Below are 14,585 nucleotides of genomic sequence, written 5' to 3'. Positions count from 1 at the left end.
GGAGTCTCACTCTGTCTCCCAGACTGGAGGGCAGTGGCCGCTCCCGGCCACCGCAGCCTCAACCTGTTGGGCTCTGGTGATCCTTCTGCCTCTGCCTTCTGAGTAGCTGAAACTACAGGTGCGCGCTACCATGCCCGGCTAATTTTTTTGATTTATTGTAGAGATGAGGTCTCACCAAGTTGCCCAGGTGGATCTCGAACCCGCGGGCTCAGGCAATCCACTCACCTCAGCCTCCCAAGGTGCGGGATTACAGGCTGAGCCACCGAGCCCGGCTAGCAATTTTCCTTTGTATATCTAAAATAGTTCTTTAAAAAAGCTAATTTATTTTTTAAAAAGTACTATGATCACGGTTAGCAACAAATATACTGTATAAAGTGTTGAGAAGTTGTAGTAGTCCTCACAGGTCTTAAGACCTCAACCTTATCTCTGGATGGTGAGTAAATATGAAAAGAAGGTGTAAGGCTGGGCGTGGTGACTCACACATGTAATCCCAACACTTTGGGAGGTGGAGCTGAGAGGATTGCCTGAGCCCAGAAGTTTGAGACCAGCCTGGGCAACTTGGCAAGACTTCATCTCTACAATAAGTCAAAAAAATTAGCTGGGTGTGGTGATCACACACCTAAAGGATTATCTGAACCCCACAAGTCAAGGCTGCTGTGGTCATGAATGTGCCACTGCACTCCAGCCTGGGTGACAACTTAAGACTCTGGTTCCAAAAAAAAGTTGGATGTGGTAGCTCATACCTCACTCTGTCACGCAGGCTGGGGTGCAGTGGCACGCTCACGACCACTGCAGTTTCAACCTAGTGGGCTCAGGTGAGCCTTCCGCCTCAGCCTTCCAAGTAGCTGGAACTACAGACACATACCACCATGCCTAGTCAGTTATTGTGATTTATTGTAGAGGCGAGGTCTCACCAAGTTACCCAGGCTGGTCTCAAACCTCTGTGCTCAAGCAATTATCTTGTCTTGGCCTCCCAAAGTGCTGGGATTACAGGCTGAGCCACCATGCCTGGCCCTATTTTTATTTTTATTTTATTGTTTTAGAGATGAGATCTCGCTATGTATCCCAGGCTGCTCTCAAACTCCTGAGCTCAAGCAATTCTCTTGCCTCAGCCTCCCAAAGCGCTAGGATTATAGGCATGAGCCACTGCACACGGCCACTTTTTTTTTTTACTGTAATCAAGAATTTCAATTTGATTTAAGAATACTTACAGTCTTATGGTACAATGCAGTGACTATAGTTAAAAACAATGTATTGCATACTTAAAAATTGCTAGGAGAGTAGCAATTAAGTGTTCTCACCACAAAAGGTTCTAAGTATGTGAAATAAAAATTCCTTGTTAATTATCTTGATCTAACCATTCCACAATGTATACATAATTTAAATCATCATGGGTTACATCATAAACACATACAACTTTTGTCAATTAAAAAATAAATAATTTTTAAAAATATGTGTAGTGCTGCTATATTGGAATCTCAAGTAGATTTAACAGCATAGTGAGAAATCAAATGCAGAAGTAACAGGCAGTGTGGCACAGTGAGAAATTTTAAACCTGCGTCTCAGACATTAGACTGACTTCATGGTGGCTAACATGGTCCCTCTACCAGAATAAAAGGGATTAATGGAGGTAGCCCCCAGGGTTCTAGACCCTTCTAATGGGGCACATTTTCTCATCCCACTTAGGCCACTGACTTCAGGTGCACTGACTTCAGATGTACCTTTGAGGACCAAGGATCTGCATCTGGGCCAGGAGGCAGCCTCGATCTCAGGTATTTTCTTTTTCTTTTTTTTCTGAGTCAGAGTCTCACTCCATTGCCCAGGCTGGAGTGCAGTGACATGCTCACAGCCAGCCCAGTATTGACCTGCTGGCTCCAGCAATCCTTCTGCCTCAGTCTTCCAAGTAGCTGGAACTACAGGTGCATGCTACCATGCCCAGCTAATTTTTAAAAAATTTATTGTAGAGATGAGGTCTCAACAAGTTGCCCAGACTGGTCTTGAACTTGTGAACTCAGGCAATCCACTCGCCTTGGTCTCCCAAAGTGCTGGGATTACAGGCTGAACCACCGAACCTGGCCTGGTATTTTCTTCACAGAGCTCTTTGGCAGGTTCTGTAGAAAAACAAGATGAGAATAATTTCAGGTGAGTCCATCTGTCTGAAGGAAGAACCTGGATAACCCTCAGGGGTCTGGTCTAGCTCTTACTCTCAGTGAGGTATGGGTGACCTTGGATGGGGGCACAGAGAGGAAATGGCTTGAAGAAGAGATACTTGTGGGTGAGAACCACAGAGTGAGTCAGAAACAGTCACTGACAGCTACCAGTCATCAGCCTAGCCAGCCTGTCACTTTCCACTTTGCTTATGGTGTACTTTGTCATTCATATGCTTTTAATTTTGATACAGTCAAGTGCATCTTATTGAAGAGATTCTTCTCCATCCCAATGTTCCAAACATATTTCCTTTATTTTTTTTTTTTTTTGAGTCAAGGTCTCACTCTGTCACCCAGGCTGGAGTGCAGTGGCATGATCACAACAATCATGACTCACAGCAATCTCAACCTCCTGGGCTCGGGTGATCCTTCCATCTCAGCATCCCAAGTAGCTGGAACTATAGGCGTGCACCACCACATCTGGCTAATTTTTTTTTCTTTTGTAGAGATGAGTTTTCACTGTGTTGCCCAGGCTGGTCTTGAACTCATGAGCTCAAGTAACCCCCAAATATATTTCTTAATTTTTTTCCTAAAATTTTCAAGTTTCATTTTTCACATTTAGAGCGTGGAAGCATCTGAAATTCACTTATGGTCTGATGTGGTAGAGGAAGCCAGTCCTAATTTTTTTCCATATGAATAAGCTGTTTCCTAGCATCATCCCTCCCTCATTGACCTGATGTTCTGGTGTCTGGGCTGAGACAAATTGGGCTGATTCAGCAGATTCAATGGAACCTCCTGGGCACGGAACACTGGCTTTACCAACACCTTACAAGCTTGATGATGAAGGAAGATGTCGCTTATGGTTTTTAGAAAAGTCTCAGTTTAAAGTTTCTACAGAAACTTTACGGGCAGAGAGCAAAGAGTAGTATAGGGTCATAGTTACAAATCCAGGCTTTAGAGTTGGACAGGTGTAGCATTAGACTGTTCTTTCCTTCTAAGACCTGTTTCCTCCTAGCGCTCTACTGACAGCACTCCTGGGGAGCCCCAGCGCCAGCCACACCATCAGTCCAGCCCTCCACTGACTGCCTAAGTCTATGATCCTCAGCCTAAACCACATGAACCCTGACAAAAGGAGCCCACTATTCGAAACCTAGGTCAAGTTCCACAGAAGCAGGGACTGAGGCAGAGAATCCCATGCAACTGAAGTATTGAGGTAGAGCCCCAGGAGAAACCCGCAAATAAAAAGAATAGGGCTGGGGAAGAAGCTAAGCAAATATGTGCTTTCCAGAGAGGTCTAACCATAGTCTGATTGCAAGGGGAGCTCCAGAGTATTTATACCACTGCAAAATTTGTCCTGCCTTGAGGCCAGGGAGCTTGACTTCGATGCCCCGCCCCATTAGTCAGTCATTGGCCATGGGCCACCCCAGCAGGGTGTGTAACTTCCCAGGCATCTCCTGGCAGGGCAGCTCCTGCTAGCAAAGATAATCTTCCAAAGAAGGATACAACCATCAAGTTTTAGCAGGCACCACCAAGAACAGCTGAGAAATGGGTATAGTGGCTTGATAAAGAGGATATGGGCAGTACATAAACAGCACCAATGACAGAGGCAACAGCATCCACCTCAGAGAAATAGCATCAACTCAGACACAACAGCAGCCACTCAGAGACAACAGCACTCACCCCAGAGACAATAGCATGCACCTCAAAGACAACAGCATCGAGTCAGACACAACAGCATCCACTCAGAGACAACAGCATATACCTCAAAGACAAAAGCATCTACCTCAGAGATGAGCATCCACTCAGAGACAAAAGCATCAACCTCACAGACAATAGTTCCACTCACAGACAACAGAATCTACCTCAGAGAAACAGCAGCCATTCAAAGACAAAAGCATCTACCTAACAGACAACGGCATCCACCCTACAGACAACAGAATCTACTCAGAGACAACATCATCCTCTCAGAAAACAACATCCACTTCACAGACAACAGCAACCACATCAGAGACAACAGCATTCACCTCAGAGAAAACAGCATCCACTCAGAGACAGCAGCATCCACCTCACAGACGACAGCAATCACTCAGAGATGACAGCATCCACTCAGAGACAATAGCATCCACCACAGAAATAACAGCATCCTATCAGAGACAACTGCACTGACTCAGAGACAAGAGCATCCACACTTAGACAACATCATCCACCTCAGGGACAGTGTATCTGCTCAGAGTCAACAGCATCCACTCAGAGACAACAGAATCCTCTCGGAGACAACAGTATCCTTTCACAGACAACAGCATCCACTCAGAGAAACTGGCATCCTCACAGAGACAACAGGATCTGCTCAGAGACACAGGCATCCCCTCAGAGACAACAGCATCCACTCACAGACAATAGCATCCCTCAGAGACAATAGCATCCACCTCAGAGACAACATCATCCTCTCAGAGAATACAGCATCCACCTCAAAGACAACAGCGTCCACTCAGAGACAACAGCATCCACTCAGAGACAACAGCATCCCCTCAGACATAACAGCATCCACATATAGAAAACAACATCCACCTCAGGGACAATGAATCCACTCAGAGTCAACAGCATCCACCTCAGAGAAACATTGTCTACTCACAGACAACAGTATCTACCTAAGAATCAGCAGCATCCTCTCAGAGACAACAGCATCCACTCATAGATAACAGAATAAGCTCAGAGAAAACAGCATCCACCTCAGAGAAACAACATCCACTCAGAAACAACATCATCTACTCACAGACAACAGCATCCCTAAGAGAAAACAGCATCCACCTCATGAACAAAAGCATCCCCTCCAAGGCAACAGCATCCACTCAGAGACAATAGCAGCCACCTCACAGACAACAGCATCCACTCAGAGATGAAAGCATCCTCTCAGAGACAAAAGCTTTCCCTCAGAAAAAACTGCCTCCACCACAAAGACAATAGCATCCACTCAGAGACAAGAGTATCCTCAGAGATAACAATATCTACTCAGAGACAACATCATCCACTCAGAGACAAGAGCATCCTCTCAGAGACAACAGCATCTATTATAGACAATAGTATCCAACTCAAAGATAACAGCATCCACTCAGAGACAATAGCATCTACCTCAGGGACAACAGTAGTCGCTCAGAAACAACAACATCCACCTCAGAGAAACAGCATCCACTCAGAAACAACAGCATCTGGGTCAGGCATGGTGGCACACACCTATAATCCTAGCACTTTGGAGGCTGAGGTGTGAGGATTCCCTGAGCCCATGGGCTCAAGACCAGCCTGGGCAACTTGGTGAGACCTCATCTCTACAATAAATAAAAAAATTAGCCGGGTTCAGTGGCTCAGCCTGTAATCCCGCACCTTTGGGAGGCTGAGGTGAGTGGATTGCCTGAGCCCGCGGGTTCGAGACCCGCCTGGGCAGCGAGACCTCATCTCTACAATAAATCAAAAAATCAGCTGGGCGTGGTAGCGCACACCTGTAATTCCAGCTACTCAGAAGGCTGAGGTGGAAGGATTGCCGAAGCCCAGCAGGTGAGGCTGCGGTGGCCGGGAGTGGCCACTGCACTCCAGTCTGGGTGACCGAGTGAGACTCTAACTCAAAAAAAAAAAAATTAGCTAGGTATGGTGGCACATACCTGTTTCCAGCTAGTTGGAAGGTTGAGGCAGAAGGATCGCCTGAGCCTAGTAGGTCGAAGCTGTGGTGGCCTTGAGCATGCCACTACACTCCAACCTAGGCGACAGACTAGGACTCCAAATCAAAAAAAAAATAAAAAAGAGAGAGAGAGAGAGAAACAACAGCATCCACCAGAGGGATAATATCATCCACTCAGAGACAACAGCATCCTCCTCAGAGATGACAGCATCCACCTCACAGACAACAGCATCCATCTCAGAGACAACAGCAGACACCTCATAGACAACAGCAGACATGTCAGAGACAACAGCATCCTCTCAGAGACAACAGCGTACACTCAGAAACAACAGCATCAGAGATGACAGCATCCACTCAGAGACAATAGCATCCCTCACAGACAGCAGCATATACCTCATAGACAACAACATCCACCTCAGAGACAATATCAACTTCCCAGAGAGCACAGCATCCACCTCACAGACAACAACATCCACTTAGAAACAACAGGATCCACTCACAGACAACAGCAACCACATGTAGACAACAACATCCACCTCAGGGACAAAGCATCTGCTCAGAGTCAACAGCATCCACCTCAGAGAAACATCCTTCACTCACAGACATCAACATCCACCTCAGAGACAACAGCATTCTATCAGAGACAGCAGCACCCCCCTCATAGACAACAGAATCCACCTCACAGATGACAGCATCCACTCAGAGATGACAGCATCCTCTCAGAGGCAAGCAACATCCACTCAGAGACAACAGCATCCACCTCAGAGATAACAGCATCCACCTCAGAGATAACAGCATCCACCGCAGAAACAACAGCAACCACTCAGAGACAACAGAATCCATCTTAAGGATAACAGCATCCACTCAGAAACAGTGGCATTTACCTCAGAGAAAAAGTTTCCACTCAGAGACAAAAGCATCCACTTCAGGAAACAGCATCCACTCAGAGACAACATCATCCACTCAGAGACAAGGGCATCCTCTCAGAGACGACAGCATCCAACTTACAGACAACAGCATCCCCTCTGAGATAACAGCACCCACCTCAAAGATAACAGCATCCACTCAGAGTCAACATCATCCTCTCAGAGACTACAACATTCCCTCAGTTTCAACAGCATCCACTCAAAGACAACAGCATCCACTTAGAGACAACAGCATTCACCTCAGAGACAAAAGAATTCACTCAGAGACAAAAGCATCCACCTCAAGGACAATAGCATTCACTTGGAAACAACAGCATTTAACTCAGAGAAAAAGTATCTACTCAGAGACAATAGCATCCTCCTCAGAGATGATAGTATCCACTTCAGAAAAACAACATTCACTCAGAGACAACATCATCCACTCAGAGATAAAAGCATCCTCTCAGAGATGACAACATCCAACTTACAGACACCAGCATCCCCTCCAAGACAACAGCATCCACTCAGAGACAATAGCCTTCACATGATAGGCAACAGAATCCACATCACAGACAACAGCATCCACCTCAGGGACAACAACCTCCACTCAGAGTCAGCAGTATCCACTCAGAGACGGCATCATCCACTCAGAGACAGCAGCATCTTCTCAGAAACAAGAGCATCCATTCAGACACAACAGCATCCACACACAGACAACAGCATCCGCCTCACAGACAGCATCATACACCTCAGAGACAATAGCAACCAATCAGAGACAATGGCATCCACCTCAGGGACAACAGCATCCACTCAGAGACAACAGCATCCTCCTCAGAGATGACAGCATTCACCTCACAGATGACAGCATCTATCTCAGAGACAACAGCAGACACTTCAGAGACAACAGCATCCTCTCAGAAACAACAGCATCCTCCTCAGAGATGACAGCATCCACTGGAGACAATAGCAACCCTCACAGACAACAGCATATACCTCATAGACAACAACATCCACCTCAGAGACAACATCAACCTCCCAGAGACTACAGCATCGACCTCACAGACAACAGCATCCACTTGAGACAACAGCATCTATATAGAGACAACAGCTTCCACCATAGGGACAACAACATCTGCTTAGAAACAACAGCATCCTCCTCAGAGAAACAACATCCACTCAGAGACAGCAGCATCCTTCTCAGAGATGACAGCTCCCACCTCACAGACGACAGTATCTACCTCAGAGACAACAGAATACACCTCAGAGACAACAGCATCCTCTCAGAGACAACTGCATCCACTCAGAGACAGCATCCTCCTCCTCAGAGATGACAGCATCCACCTCACAGACAACAGCATTCATCTCAGAGACGACAGCAGACACCTCAGAGATGACAGCAGACACCTCAGAGACAACTGTATCTACTCAGATACTGCAGTGTCCATCTCATAGACAACAGTATCCACCTCACTGAAGACATCATTCACCTCACAGATGACAGCATTCACTCGGAGATGACAGTATCCACTCAGGGAGGACAACATCCACTCAAAGACAACAGCATCATCTCACAGACAACAGCACCCAATTCAGAGAAATAGCATCCACTCAGAGACAACATCATCCACTCAGAGACAACAGCATCCTCTCAGAGACAACAGTGTCTACCTCACAGACAATAGCATCCCCTCTGAGAAAACAGCATCCACTCAGGAAAACAGCATCCACCTCAGAGTGGACAGCATCCACTCAGAGACAGCAACATCCACTCAAAGACAGCAGCATACACCTCATAGACAGTATCCACCTCACAGACAACAGCATCCACTCAGAGAAGACAACCTCCTCTCAGGAATGACAGCATTCACTCAGAGATAACAGCATCACCTCACAGAAGACAGCATCACTCAGAAGCAACAACATCCACCTCAGAGAAACAACATTCACTCAGAGACAACAGCATCCTCCTCAGAGATATCAGCTTGCACCTCACAGACGACAGCATCCACCTCAGAGACAACAGCATCTACTCAGAGACAACTTCATCCCTCAGAGACAACAAAATCCATGCATAGACAACAACATCCACTTCAGGGATAACGCATCCTCTCAGAGTCAACAGCATCCACCTCAGAAAAACATCGTCCACTCACAGACAACAGCATTTACCTTAGAGACAACAGTATCCTCTCAGAAACAGCAGTGTCCTCTCAGAGACAACTTCATCCCTCAGAAACAACAGCATCCACACATAGACAACAACATCCACTTCAGGGACAATACATCCACTCAGAGTCTACAACATCCACCTCAGAGAAACATCGTCCACTGACAGACCACAGCATTCATCTTAGAGACAACAGCATCCGTTCAGAAACAATAGCATCTACTCAGAGATAATAACATAGGCTCAGAGACAACAGCATCTCCCTCACAGACGATAGCAGACACCTTAGAGACAACAGCATCCATCTCACAGACAGCATCATCCACCTCAGAGACAATAGCATCTAATCAGAGACAATGGTATCCACCTCAGGAACAACAGCATCCACCTCAGAGATGACAGCATCCACCTCAGAGATGACAGCATCCACCTCACAGATGACAGCATCCATCTCAGAGACAACAGAACCCTCAGAGACAACAGCACCCACTCAGAGACAATAGCATCCACCTCAGGGACACAGCATCTTCTCAGAGACAACAGTATCCTCTCAAAGACAACTGCATCCACTCAGAGACAATAACATCCTCTCAGAGACAGCAGCATCCACTCAGACAGCAGTATCCACCTCGGGGATGACAGCATCCACTCAGAGACGACAGCATCCACTCAGAGACAACAGCATCCTCTCAGACACAACAGCATCCACTCAGAGACGACAATATCTGCCTCAGAGACAACAGCATCCTCTCAGAGACAACAGCATTCACTCAGAGACAACAGCATCCACTCAGAGACGACAGTATCTGCCTCAGAGACAACAGCATCCTCTCAGAGACAACAGCATTCACTCAGAGACAACAGCATCCACTCAGAGACGATAGTATCTGCCTCAGAGACAACAGCATCCTCTCAGAGACAACAGCATTCACTCAGAGACAACAGCATCCACTCAGAGACAACAACATTCATGTCACAGACAATAGCATCCACCTCAGGGACAATAGTGTCTGCTCAAAGACAACAGCAAACACTACAGAGACAACAGCAACCAGTAAAGAGACAATAGCCCCCTCCACAGAGACAAAATATCACTATACACAAAAATTCAGTGAATTAGAGATATTCTAGCTGGGTTATGTTGACTCATGCTTGTAATATCAAGGAGGTTAGGAGGGTGAAGTGGGAGGATCGCTGGAGCCCAGGAGTTTGAGTCTAGCCTGAACAACACAATGAGACCCTATGATTATTATAAACTTGAAAAAAGATAAAAAATAAAAAACAACAACAACAAAATTTTTAACTTAAAGTTTGAGGAAAAAAAAACACAAAGATATTCTTAGCAAAGACAGAGGATGAGGTTGGAACAATCTGGTGATGGTAAAGGATTAGTGAAAAATGTGAACTTGGATGTTTTCACAAAGTTTAATCTGAGAATGATCTATTCTACTATTTGATGTTTGTTATATTTCACTGATTTTATTAAGATGTCTTTTGGCTTATTTTTTCAGATGATAAAATAAATATATGTTCATAATAAATTTTTCAGTTATTCAAGCAATTTTTTTAAAAGACCGGGTCTTGCCCTGTCACCCTGGCTGGAGTGCAGTAGTATGTTCACCGCTCACTGCAGCCTTGAACTCCTAGGTCCAAGTGATCCTCCCACCTCAGCCTCCTGAGCAGCTGGGACTATACGTGCATGCTATTATATCTGGCTAATTTTTTAAATTTTGAGTTGGAGTCTCATTCTGTCGCCCAAGCTAGAGTGCAGTGGCACACTCACGGCCACCTCAGCGTCGACTTGCTGGGCTTCGGCAATCCTTCCATCTTAACCATCCAAGTAGCCATAACTACAGGTGTGCACTACCACACCCATTAATTTTTTTTTTTTCTTTTTGAGTTGGAGTCTCACCCTGTTGCCCAGACTGGAGTGCAGTGGCCACTCCCGGTCACTGCAGCCTCGATCTGCTGGGCTCCGGCGATCCTTCTGCCTCAGCCTTCCGAGTAGCCGAATTTACAGGCGCGCACTACCACGCCTGGCCAATTTTTTGATTTTTATTATAGAGATGAGATCTCACCAAGTTGCCCAGGCGGGTCTCAAACCCGCGGGCTCAGGCAATCCACTCACCTCAGCCTCCCAAAGCATTGGGATTACAGGCTGAGCCACCGAGCCCAGCTCCTTCAGCTCTTTTTTTTTTTTTGAGTTGGAGTCTCACTCTGTTGCCCAGACTGGAGTGCAGTGGCCGCTCCCGGCCACTACAGCCTCAACCTGCTAGGCTCCGGCAATCCTTCCGCCTCAGCCTTCCAAATAGCTGGAATTACAGGCGCACGCCACCACACCCAGCTAATTTTTTGATTTATTGTAGAGATGAGGTCTCACCAAGTTGCCCAGGTGGGTCTCGAACCCGCGGGCTCAGGCAATCCACTCACTTCAGCCTCCCAAAGGCGCGGGATTACAGGCTGAGCCACCAATTAATTCTTGATTTACTGTAGAGACGAGGTCTTGCCAAATTGCCTGGACTGGTTTCAAACTCGAGGCACAGGCAATCCACTCACCTTGGCCTCCCAAAGTACTGAGATTACAGGTTGAGCCACTGAGTCCAGTATTATCTGGCTAAGTTTTAAAAGTATTTTTTAGAGACAGGATCTATGTTGTCCAGTCTGGCCTTGAACTCCTGGCTTGAGCAATCCTCCCACCTCGGCTTCCCAAAACGGGATTGCAGACATGAGCCACCAAATATTAAAAGTAGACCGGAGCCAGGCTCGGTGGCTCAGCCTGTAATCCCATGCCTTGGGAGGCTGAGGTGAGTGGATTGCCTGAGCCCGCAGTTTCGAGACCCACCTGGGCAACTTGGCGAGACCTCATCTCTACAATAAATCAAAAATTAGCCTGGTGTGGTGGCACGCGCCTGTAGTTCCAGCTACTCAGAAGGCTGAGGCGGAAGGATCGTCAGAGCCCAGCAGGTCGAGGCTGCGGTGGCCGGGAGCGGCCACTGCACTCCAGTCTGGGTGACAGTGAGACTCCAACTCAAAAAAAAAAATAGACTGGGTGCAGTGGCTCATGCCTATAATCCCAGCACTTTGGGAGGCCAAGGAGAGAGAATTGCTTGAGCCCAGGAGTTCGATATCAGTCTAGACAACATAGTGAGACCTCATCTCTACAAAAAATCAAGAAATTAGCTACATGTGTTGATATGTGCCTGTAGTCCTAGCTACTCGGGAAGCTAACATGGAAGGATCATCTGACCCCAGGAGGGTGAGGCTGCAGTGAACTGTGTCATGCCACAGCACTCCAGCCTGGGCGACAGAGTGAGACCTCCACTCAAAAAAATAATAAATATAAATGTGATTTATATCTTAGAACATAAATGCTTCCCCATCTCACATCCACACCTTCATCCTTTTTAAAAAATTTTTATAACCGTGGTATACATGTGAGGATTTGCTACATAAATACATTGTGTGAAGGCAAGGTTTGGGCTTCTGATGAGCTCTCTCTTGGTAGTGGGCATGGTACCCAGTGGTTGTTTCTGTATCCTTTATCCTCCTTCTTCCCTCCCTTCTTTAGCGGTGCCCAGCATCTCTTGTTCCCCTCCTCGTGCCCGCGTGCCCAATGTCTATTGCCCATTTACGAGTGAGAACATATCATACAGTATTCAGTTTTTGTTTCTGTGATAATTCACTTAGAATGTTGGTCTCCGACTGCAGCCACGTTACTGCAAAGGACATGATTTTGTTCTTTATGGCTTCATCATACCTCTACCTCAATATGACCACTGTTCAGAGTTGGAGATGTGTTGTCTCAGACAGTGTCTATAGGAGTCATTGTTTTAAAAAGTCTGAAAAGCAGAGGGAGATCTTACTAAGTGTGGTTCACAAAAATTATCTCCTTCTGAGTTGGGGTACCAAACAAGCATCCTGCTCTCATCACAACTATTCACTATCTTCCTGAAGGTCTTAGGCCATACTATAAGGCAATAATAAAGGCATAAGATTTCAACAGAAAGAAATAAAACTGTCATAATTTAATGGTGGCATGAGTGTTCATATAGAAAATCCAAATGAATCTAAAAATAAACTATAAAAATAAGTTAATTTAGCAAGTTTGCTAGATACAAGGTCAATATAAAAAATGCAAAATGCAATTCTTGTCATCCTCCTCCTCGTTATAGTCCTCCTCCTCCTCCTTCTTGGGGTCTCCCTTTGTCACCCAGGCTGGAGTACAGGGGCACAATCACTGCTCACCTCAGCCTTGAGCTCTTGGGCTCGGATGATTCTTCTGGCTCAGTCTCCTGAGTAGCTGGGACTACAGGCACACACCACCATGCCTGGATGATTTTTTTTTAATTTTAATTTTTTGGTAGAGACGAGGTCTTGCTATGTTGTCCAGGCTAGCCTCAAACTCCTCACCTCAAGCGATCCTCCCGCCTCAGCCTCCCAAAGTGTTGGGATTACAGGCATCAGCCACCACACCCAGCCAGAAATGTACTTTGACACACAAGCACAGATTATAAAATGAATTATAAAAAACACCATGTACAATAGCATCAAAAATTAAAGTATCTAGAAATCAATATTAAAAAAACATGTGCATGATCACTATGCAAAAAAAAGAAACCACTCAAAATCATAAAACATTATTGAGAAGGCTTGAAGTTTTTCCGAGACACAGCTCAGGCATCTTATCGTAAGACTTTTACTTTAGCCTGTTTGAGTGGGTTTCTGTCCCTTGTCTGGATTATGCCATCTCTCTAGAAACAGTAAACAAATCAATAACAAATGTTCACCTGTCAGGAACGATAGGAAATACATGCCATGCACACAATCTTGTCCACTGTTATTATCTCGACTGTACAGGAGAAAACTGAGAGTCAGAGAGTTGAAGTAACTTGCCCAAAGTCACCCAAGCTCTAACTCAGGCCTAACTCGGGAAACTGCTCAGAATCACTGTTGAAAGGCCGGAAATTCAATCTTCAGATTTACTCTGAGACAGCCTTTTAAAGTCCAGATCTGTAGGAATATTTATAAAGCAAATTTCAAATGTTTTACAAAATGGCAAAGGTCGATCATCCCTGGGGAACCCTGGATGTGAGTTAACCGGTTATTTTTGGGAACTGTTGATAAGTCATTATCGCACGTGCAGTGAAGATATTTGGCCGCTAGATGGCACCGCAGCTCTTTGAGGCGTCAACACCAACCGCCTTGGCCTGTTTGGTCCCAGGAGCCAAACCAGAGGAGCGGAAAAAGAGAAGCAAGCACAATGTAGAGCATTTTTCAAAAAGCTTAATGTACTAAATGTAAAATGCCGTCCTGTGTTCTGAGATTATGCTCTTCATACTCTTCTGAGTGGGAGTAGATGATAGTTTGCTCCTTGGCAAATATTCTTCTCTGGCAAAAATTAACCAATCTTAGAATACATTTCCCCCGCTCCACCTTAAAAAAAAAAAATCCGGCCAGGGCCTGATGGCTCAAACCTGTAATCCCAGTACTTTCAGAGGCTGAGGCGAGAGGATTGCTTGAGCTCAGGGGTTCGAGACCAGCCTGGGCAACTTGGTGAGACCTCATCTCTACAATATATCAAAAAATGATGGGGCTCGGTGGCTCAGCCTGTGATCCCAGCACTTTGGGAGACCGAGGCCGGAGCCCGGCAGGTCGACGCTGAGTGACCGTGAGTGTGCCACGGCACTCCAGCCTGG

This window comes from Carlito syrichta, unplaced genomic scaffold (genome assembly GCF_000164805.1).
Source record: "Carlito syrichta isolate Samal-C Ts95f unplaced genomic scaffold, Tarsius_syrichta-2.0.1 Scaffold314095, whole genome shotgun sequence".
Taxonomy (NCBI): domain Eukaryota; kingdom Metazoa; phylum Chordata; class Mammalia; order Primates; family Tarsiidae; genus Carlito; species Carlito syrichta.
This window is presented reverse-complemented; position numbering follows the sequence as displayed.